This window comes from Eumetopias jubatus, unplaced genomic scaffold (assembly GCF_037043125.1).
Source record: "Eumetopias jubatus isolate StellerSeaLion01/CBP00866 unplaced genomic scaffold, mEumJub1_p1.0 scaffold_4, whole genome shotgun sequence".
Taxonomy (NCBI): domain Eukaryota; kingdom Metazoa; phylum Chordata; class Mammalia; order Carnivora; family Otariidae; genus Eumetopias; species Eumetopias jubatus.
Window position 1 is genome coordinate 159,351,309 of NW_028274810.1, and position 10,118 is coordinate 159,361,426.

At 35.8% G+C, this 10,118-nt stretch overlaps 1 pseudogene; it reads left to right on the forward strand.

The window, feature by feature from the left end:
- Positions 1 to 2,143: 2,143 nt before the first annotated feature.
- LOC148164626 (P antigen family member 3 pseudogene) lies at positions 2,144 to 2,524 on the forward strand (annotated as a pseudogene).
- Positions 2,525 to 10,118: the final 7,594 nt, after the last annotated feature.

Genomic DNA, 10,118 nt, shown 5'->3' on the forward strand with positions numbered 1-10,118 from the left:
CTTTCCAGGGGTTCCAAAGTGAACAGGTATGTTCTATCCAGAGAGAACCGCCTAGTTCATGTAACTTTCTCACCAAGAAAATACAAACCAAAAGAAGGTAGTCTAGTTATGAGCACAGTTTTATCCACTATCAAGGTACTCCATTATGCTTCCAAAGAGATTTATATAGCCAACCACAAAGCATGTGTGAAATAACAAATGCAGTGAAATATGTATAAATGTGAGTAAGTGAAGGAAACAAGCTGTACACATGAGGAAACAAAATCTCCAGTGATTTTCATTCCAAGGATTTCCTTTGACTACTTTCTATAACCAAATGCCACTTTGTCAAAATAGCTTCATATGAGTCCCATTGATTTATTCAGTATTTACTGAATATGTACTCTTTTCTGGTCACAGGTGATATAAAGATGAATAACACCGGTGATAGACATTGGGGAGGGTATGTGCTATGATGAGCGCTGTGAACTGTGTAAGACTGTTGAATCACAGACCTGTACCTCTGAAACAAATAATACATTATATGTTAAAAAAAAAAGAAGAAGCAGCAGCAGCAGAAGAAGAAGAAGAAGATAGCAGGAGGGGAAGAATGAAGGGGGGGGAATCGGAGGGGGAGATGAACCATGAGAGACTATGGACTAAGAAACAAACTGAGGGTTCTAGAGGGGAGGGGGTGGGGGAATGGGTAGCCTGGTGTTGGGTATTAAAGATGGCACGTTCTGCATGGAGCACTGGGTGTTATATACAAACAATGAATCATGGAACACTACATCAAAAACTAATGATGTAATGTATGGTAATTAACATAACATTAAAAAAAGAAAGAAAAAGAAAGAGATAAATTGGACTTCATCAAAATAAAAAAAAAAGATGAATAACACCACAGTGCTTAAGCTTAATGTTCATAGTCTCAGAAGAAGAGCAGATGTGTAGCCAGAAAAATACATTACATTGTAAAACATATAGTATTAGGGGACAAGCTTTGATGAGCATTGTGCTTTAATCAAAAGTGGTATCTTAAAGATAGGTTGGTTGTTAGGATGGAAGTGGACAAGAGGTTTTACGAAGGAAATGACACTATGCTGAGTCTTCAAGGACAATCATACATTTGTATGACTGGGAAGGCCACTTCAGAGAGAAGCAACAGCGTATGAAGAGCTCTTTTAAACTAGAAAATATGAATCTGGAATGCTGTTTACTTTGTTCTTGATAATAGTGATGAATTTTAATTTCCCAGAATGCCTACTCTGTTGACAGTAATAAATGTTCCTGGGCATGGTGGAAAGAGATTAGAGAATTTCTGTTAATGTTTATGAATGTATAAAATAAATAAGTGATATCCATACTTTCACAAAATTTTTATTCAAATCAGAGATAAAAACATAACTGAAGAATACAAATTATATTTCAACAACTTCAATGTCAGATAGAATCCCATCATGCTAAAGTATAGAGGTATTAGAGATACATTTGGGTAATACATAATTGACTAAATAATAAAGTATAAAAATCTTAGGAAGGTTTATGAACAAGAGATGAATAGGGACCAAATAACTGAAAAAGAGAAGAAAGGGAGAAACTGTATAATGGGAGTTGAGACAAGGGATACAAAAGAATCAGAATCACATAAGAGATATTAAAATAGGAAACATGTTTTTTTCTAGTCCACCACTTCCTTGTATTATAAAGTATTGTTACTATTACAAAAAAAATTTCCTGAAGTTGTTGAGAACAAATGGGTTGGAATGAAGAATGATGAGTATAGAATAAAGGCAAAGGAAATTATATAAGGTCAAACCAGAACAAGCCACAGGCTGGACTTTTTTAATAGGGATACACCAATATGAAAATCATATCTCTTTTTGTAAACTGTGGAAATAGATTTTAATTTGACTAATTAAAAAATGTTTCATCAAAATTATAAAAATTGAATCTTCCATAATAAATAATGAATCAAATAGGTACTATAGATCAATAGAGTAAAAGTAAGATCATAACAGACTAGTATTAACCAGTGGATTCTTCCTGTAGAAAATGAGATTAGAAGTAGATTTGGTGTAATGAGCCAAGCTGAGATCCATCAAGGCAGTCGTGTTCTCTCTGTGGTGAGCTTTCTCGCTAGGTGAATTCAACTGGGTGAACTATGAGTGGCCGAGTGAGATCCAGATCCAAACAAAGAAAAGATGATCCAGGGTCTAACCAGCACGTGGGTGCGCGGCAACCCAGTGATGAGCAACTGAAACAAAAGGAGGCACCACCTGAGAGTCAGGATATTCTACCTGATCAAGGGAAGGAAGTTGAAGGAGGACATGTGGCTCAAGGACGAGACCTGGAAACTGATCTCCAGGAGCTGCCTCAGGCAAAGGCTGGGGGTATAACTGAAGATGACCCTGATGTCAAGGGGCCAAGTCTACCCTTTTTAGAGCCCATTAAAATGCCAGAAGTGGTGAAGGACTACCCCAGATTTAAACAAGGACAAGCTGAAACATGCAAACTACTTTTATGTGGGGTACTTCACTGTTGAAATTCTCTCAATAAAGTTTTACAGACTTTCTCCAAAAAAAAAAAAAAAAGGAAGAAGAAGAAGTAGATTGGTATAGTTACATTACATGGATGATGGATAGAAGTAGGGAGAAGGGGGCTCCTGGGTGGCTCAGTAGGTTAAGCGTCTGCCTTCGTCTGCCTTCGGCTCAGGTCATGATCCTAGAGTCCTAGGAGGGAGCCCCACATCAGGCTCCCTGCTCAGAGGGTAGTCTGCTTCTCCCTCTGCTCCTCCTCGTACTCCTGCGCAAGCCCACCTGCTTTCTCTCTCACAAAAATAAAATCTTAAAAAAAAAAAAAGTAGGGAAAGTATGCAAGTATGTGAGAAACAAAATCCCAAACTAGAACATTATGTAGACAACAGGACCCTGTCAGTAATAAATGTCAGTACATTCACTTGACTCAATTAAAATTGGAATGTTAGAAAGGAGTCTAAGTAGAGGGGGAGAAAATTTCACTGGGTTCTTTAATACTAACCTAAGTGAGAAACAGTATGAAAAACAGAGACTAATGTAGACTTTAAAACTTCAAGCAAAAGGGTAAAACTAAAAGGGGAGAAATAGGAGAGGAAGAAGAATGTACCCCAAAAGAATATATGACAACTAATTTGAATTCCACAATAAAGAATATGGTTTTCAGAGACGTGAGTTGCACAAAGAAATGAGTCCATACATACTATTTAAATGTTTACCATTATAGCTTGAATCAAATATGCATTTCATGACATTTTCAAATTAGAATACCTCATAACTAAACCAAGTTTTAAAAACTCAAAGATTGTGTGATATTAAATTTAATTAGAAAAGCATTAATATGCTTTCTCTTTTACATTTCTATGTATTTGACTTTCACTGTGTTGGCCTAAGGCATCCTCTATAGGAAGAACACAATTTCTTACAGGAGAGATGAAAAGAGAAAGAAAATATTAATACCTAATTTCTGGGAAGCAGATAGTTACTCAGTGAAAATATAATAATCTTGCACATTAACCTATTGTATTAATATTGCCTTAATATCCCAAAATATCCTGGTAGCCATTTTGCCTTCTTCACATATGAACACCCAAGACTGGCTAGTGTTAGTAGATCTCCTTTAGAAGAGTTGTTACCTCTTCCACCTGGAACCTGGAAGGCAGAAGCCTTGCAGCTAGATAGTTGAAGGAAGACAATATAAAGTAAGTGAAAGAAGAGACTGCTTTTTCTAGCCAGAGTGTTGGTACCAAGAATAGGGGAGAGGAGAACAAGAGAGTGATATGAGTGTGTCCCTAATTTCCTCTCCCCTAACTTTGGCTCCAAGAGGTCCCTGGCAACCAGTAGACCAGGAAGATGACCACTTACCAAAGGATGCCACGTGGGTCCAGGATTGGTAGTTCCCTCTGATGTCAAAGCCATTTAAGCTACTTCCATAGGTTTATGTACCTATGTGTTATCATAAGAGGGGAGGAGAAGGCAAATAGACTGCTTGATCACTACATGAAGGGGCTGATTATAATATTGCACTGGAAAAGTTAAAGTAGATTGGGCATTTACTTATATTTCTTCCCATGAAGAAATCCAAATTAGCTTAAATACAAAATAAATAAATTTTTCTCTGCACATCTGAGTATAGTGTAAGCTAAATTTTATGACCCAGCTTTAATTGTAATAAGAACTATAAGAGAAGATCACTATGTCCAAGATGTTTGATTTTAAAAAATCATCTGAGAGTATCATTTGTTAAATCAATAACTAAGGATCAGCTTACAGCAAGACACTTTATGATATTAAAATATTAATGACTATTCTTATCATGATTATATTTACATTGCTCTTTTCTTCTGAGAACTCTAAGATATTCACATGCTTTAACTCATTATTGCCTTCATATTAAATAGAAAAAAACTCGAAACCCATTTAATCAGAAAAATAGTTTAGCTGTACTGCCAGTTAGTAGTTTAATAATACGAAAACAACAGTTTTTCTGATGTGCTACCAGTGTTTGATACTTTTATCAGTTCATGTTTTTCTTTATATTCTCAAACATAACTTCCTGTAAATAATTTGCAAATGGGAGGGTTCAGTGAAATAGATTATAAAATACTTGGTTTGAACAGTATTTCCACCACTACACATTAAAAGAAACTACTGTTTTTTTTAAATGTTCATGTTGTTGGGATTTATGTCTAAGTCTTATAGGAATGTCAGATTGAATGAAAGTAGCAGCTAAGTTCATTTATACACCTAAATGTATATAAGAATGTCGAAGTGTGGTCCAGAGCTTATTTCACCTGCAAGGTCCTCCTGGCCATTCTAAAATTGATACTTTATTACAGATACTATTTATATAAATGGTAATTACTATTCCAGTTTAACCCTAATTTACTTTTAATAGGAAAAAATAAACATCATCTATTCAGTTTCTCAGCTAGATTGGGATGGCTTTTTCCACTCATTTCTTTGAAAGGTCTCTGTGTTCACACAGTGTAATTAATGGGGGCATGAGTGGGAGAGTGTTCAATAGCAAGCCTTTTGTCCCCCTGATGTGGCTTATGGATTGGAATAATGAAGGACAGCTATCCAGGCCAATTCTTAATTTCCTTGTTATTTCAACATTTTATTTGAATGGTGGTCGGAGCTATTGCTATAATTTACTAAGTCTTTTCTTTCATATAGTTATTTTGAGGGTAATTATTAGAAGAGCTAATATATACATCTGTACAGAGAAATTTTCTAATTGTGTACATCAGCTTCTTTAGACTGTTTTGTACATAAATTTGAACTTTTATGACCAGTAAACACACCAATTTAAAAAGTATGCACACAAAAAATCAGTCCTAGTCCTAGCCCAATCATTCTGCTGGACACCTGCAGGGAGGAAAAGTCCAGTTAGTGCTAACTTAGGCATGGGGCCCATTGTGAGCCTTGCCGAACTTGTCCTGCTGACCCATGCTGTGAGGTGCATGCAAGTTTCATAGCAGCCTTTCAGTCCATCACATTCAGTGTTTAAATAACTAAAACCTTATTTTACTTTTGTTCTGAGTTCTTAGCTACCTAGCATCAGCAGGGCTATTAATCCTTTCATAGGGATGAAAGATAATTTAGGAGCAAGAGATGTCCTCCTAAAACAATTTACGTGAAGAGTGAAATGAAGTTGGGTGCATGAATCCAGAATTGCTTCAACCTTCAGAAAGAGCAGAAGGGTTAACCAATTTATGTGCTAAGAGAAGAGAAACTTTATACACAAAGCTGCGCCACACGGTGTACAATCTCAGAAACAGGGCAAGATTTCTGGTCTGTGGTTTTCCTTTCATTCACTTGTGACCTCCCACTTTGAGTCTTAAATCTGTTAGACTGTAAGCTATGCAAGGGCAAAGACTTTCTTATTCATCTTTTAATCCTCAACCCCAAGCTTAATGCTGGCACCTGTCATTGAACGAATATTTTATGAATTAATAATTGCGTGTTTTGAGCCCGTAGCAAAGCAAAGAACTGTCTCCCCAGGGAGCATTCCTAACCACTTCTGGTTTGGCACTGCCCAGTTTGAATCTATCATTGCTCAAATGAGCTCTTAAAAATTTTAATATGCCTCAGTTTATCTTTTAACAGTTCAGGTGTCAGAAGAGGGATCTGAAGGAGACACCCCAGTGGCCCCCAAGAGCAATGAGCAACCATGTGTAGATACCTCTTGAGTCTCTTGAGCTTGCTGCTTCCTTGCTCTCTCTGGAGGTCATGGGTAAGTCCCTCTCAGATCCTGAATCCTACCTCTGTGGCTTTTGCATTATGAGCTTTCAGACTTTACTTGGGCATTTCTTTTTCTGGATGCAGTCGAACTGAATCCACGTTGGACTGGTTCCAACTTAGGAACCAGACTGCATCCAGTGTGAGGCCTCAGGTTAATAAAATTTTGAGGCTGAACAAGTAGATTAACCTTACCAAAGATAATCCTGAATAACAGTGGCCATAGTACAGAACTGTTAACCATCTTAGATAAGCTTATCCATTTACGTGGTGCCCTAGAGAAAAAGGGGTTTCAGTCAAGCACTCACTATAAAAAGTAAAGGGAAACTTATTTTTCCTCCCCTACAATTTCTGGTGACCAGTATGAGACCTGATGGGACACCCAACTGGCTCCTGAGCCTGCAGATGGCATCTTGGGGAAATTGGCAGAAGCCGGCAAAGGCTAAGAATTCTTGCCAAAGTCAGTTCTCCCAGATCTCTATCTTTGGTGCCAGGATGAGAAAGGAAGGTAAATTTCACATTGTCCTTTCTTTTTCAAATTCAGATTGGCAGGAAAGAACACCGGTTATGGATCCTTTCTCTTCCAGGGGCATCTATTGCCTTCTTGTTTGTCATACTTTGTGTCCTGATAATTTGGCTTGGCAACCATCAGTTTGGGGGCCCCAATATATGGCTAGACAGACATGTGGGCAGCACCCCATTTGTGGCTAGACATGGCTGGACAGAAATATTGGTTGCCCTTCAAATCCCCTCATAAATGTTTTTACAATATTTTATATCCTTTGGGCATGAGTTACCATGAATTCTTCAACATTCTATAGACCATTATAAAGAGTAATTAGCCTGAAATTCAAGAAAATTTTGACATAAAGATGTACAAAATCACATATGTAATCAACTGCTTTTTTTAATCACTTCCAAAATTGCATCCTCGATAGATATTTTTACATATTCAGCTGCACATATACATGTATTCTTTTTGAATGATCATATATGTCAGCCTATAAAGCTCTCAAATGGATTTTTTTCTCTTTTATCAGTGTATAGCAAATATTATTGTAAAACTAAATGTCTGAAGTAAAGCTAAAGCTACATATCTGAAAAGAGTAACTTCCAAAGTTCGAAACAGAAGATGCTAGAATGTGACCTTTTTATTGCAATCTTCCATCTCTTGTCAGAACTCAGACGTGGCAAGTTTTCCACCCCACACACAAACATGTCACTTTACCACATGATGTTCAGAGCATAATAGTGATAAAGAGGCAAGACAGACTTATGTCAAAATAATTATTAAAGAATATACATGTAGCCTACGTACCTAGGACAAGATATTCACGTGTCTCTTTGTCTAATTCAGTTTTACATGCTAACTACTCTTTTCAGGAATATATGCCAGCTGCCTTTGCTGTGCACAGTCTTATAACAAGCAGGGCTATTATTGATATCTCCCTGTCAAATTCACCATCTACAGATTATATCTAAATCCCACCAAAAACAGTAATATCTATACTTTAATAAGAGTTTATTTAGATTCGTAAGAAAAAGTTGAAGCCCTCAATTTTATACTAAGTTTATTAACTTTCTTTCTATGCAGAAATACTGTGTGCTGCCTGAGGGAGAGACTGTTTCTAACTCATCACGGATCTCCAGGGTTTGGCACAGAGGAAGAACTCAATACATGTTTGTTGAATAAATGCATTTTTTTTAAATAGAAGGATTTCTTACTTGTCTGAAAAGATTGGAATTATGTATTAACCATGCTTGCCTTTTGGAGACAAATATTTAAGCCAATGTTCATTTGATTCGGTCATTGTACAAGGCCAGCCTATCCAACAGAGACAGAGCTTTCAATCTGACATAGTTGAGTTGTATGTTCTTATCATTTTAAAGGGAATTAAATGTCAGTTATGTCTAAACTATCTGGATGTGTTGATTGGACATGGAAAACTTTTACAAAGATCAGATATTCACACATATCCTTATGTTACTTTGCCAATATAGAATCAAATATCTGTTGCAATGTTTTTTTATTTATATCTACTGTCCATTCTTACCTATCAAATAAAAAATGGATTATTTTTTGTGTGTGGTTTTCAATGACACTTAACAAATTTTCAAATGTATAAGCTATTTTATTTCCTCTTCATGTATAATTGTTATTTATATTTTTCCTAGAAGTTGCTTAGTAATTATGGGGGTTATTCAATGTATTCCTTTATATTTTCTATTCTTTAGTCTCACACCTGCAATTAAAGCAAATTTTATTTCCTTTTATACAATAACTAGGTCTTCTCTTTCTAGTTTATGTCTTATTTTACTTAAAGGATTTCATAAAAAATTAGTAAAGATTAACATTAGCTTGTTTTTGGACTCTAAAACAATTGATTCTAGTGAGTCACTATTAGGTATAATATAGATTTTTGGTTAAAGATAAGCATTATGTATTAGTTCAATATCTTATTCCTGGCTCTCTAACAGTTTTTAATTTTCAAACCATCAGGAATGAATATTAAATTGGGGGTACCTTCTTAAATGATGATATGAAATGCATTTTTTAAATCTTTTAACGTGATACATATATATGTGTGAGTACACACACACACACACATACACACACAGTCATTATATTTTAGACAAAGAACTATATTTGAATTTTCCTGGGGTAAACTTTGCTTGGTCGAGATGGCTGGTTACTTTTAGGAATTTTTTACTTTACTTTGCTGATATATCATTAGGATTTTCTCATTTATATTCAATATAAAAGAAGACACATAATATGTGTGTGTTTGCCAGACTTAAGTATTGGAAATATGTTCCTTTTTAAAATTTTTATAATAATGAAGACATATTCTAGTGTTTGCCAGTTGGAAAGGTATTCTCACAAATTCCCCCATATCATAGTTTTCCCATGCTCTTCAAGTCATCTTTCAAATATTAAACAAAAAGGTAAGTTGATGGTTACAGCTCAAAGTCACAATGTCTAGTAAGCATTTACTTAGTTTTGTCTTCAGGATTTAGTCTTGCCCCCTTTCTTTAGTTCCCTGATCATGGGGCATCAGGTATTTTCCTGAAAAAAATGGTTGATCTTTTTGTGAAGGGGGTGGCTAAAGTCATGAAACTCAGCAATTCCCAGAGGGCTAAGCTCTGATATCACAGTTCAAGACAGAGGGCTGTAGTGCTCTGGCCTTTTAACTACTGAGCTGTTTCTTTACTGAGAATGGTAACAGCACAGTGGAAGCAGAAAGAGGCAATAGTAGGCACCAGGGGAGGTGGAACCATGTGGAGCTTCACATGTACATCTGAGAGTGAGAATGTCCATGTAAACTTATTCAAACTATGCAATTACATAAGTGACAGAGAATGTTGAAAATAATTAAAAGTATATAATTTCAAAATATTATTTATTTAAATATCCTATAAAGTAGTCCTGAATCAAAAACTATTTTCTTTTTTTAAAGATTTTATTTATTTATTTATTTATTTATTTATTTATTTATTTGAGAGGGAGAGAAAGCACAAGCAGGGGGAGCAGCAGGCAGTGGGAGAGGGAGAAGCAAACTCCCCAATGAGCAGGGATCCTAAGGTGGGCTTGATCCCAGGACCCTGGGATCATGACCTGAGCTGAAAGGAGATGCTTAACTGACTGAGCCACCCAGGTGCCCCCAAAAACTATTTTCAAAACTCAAATTCTTTCTAAAATATATATCCATGTATAATAAGGTAATTTTTAAAAAGTATGTTGACTATCTGAATATAACAATTAAAATAAGCAAAATAATTTTAGTAAATTTGCCACATACTCTAACCAGTTTTCTTAACCATATCTACCTCTCATAGCATGACACTGATATATTTCAGGAG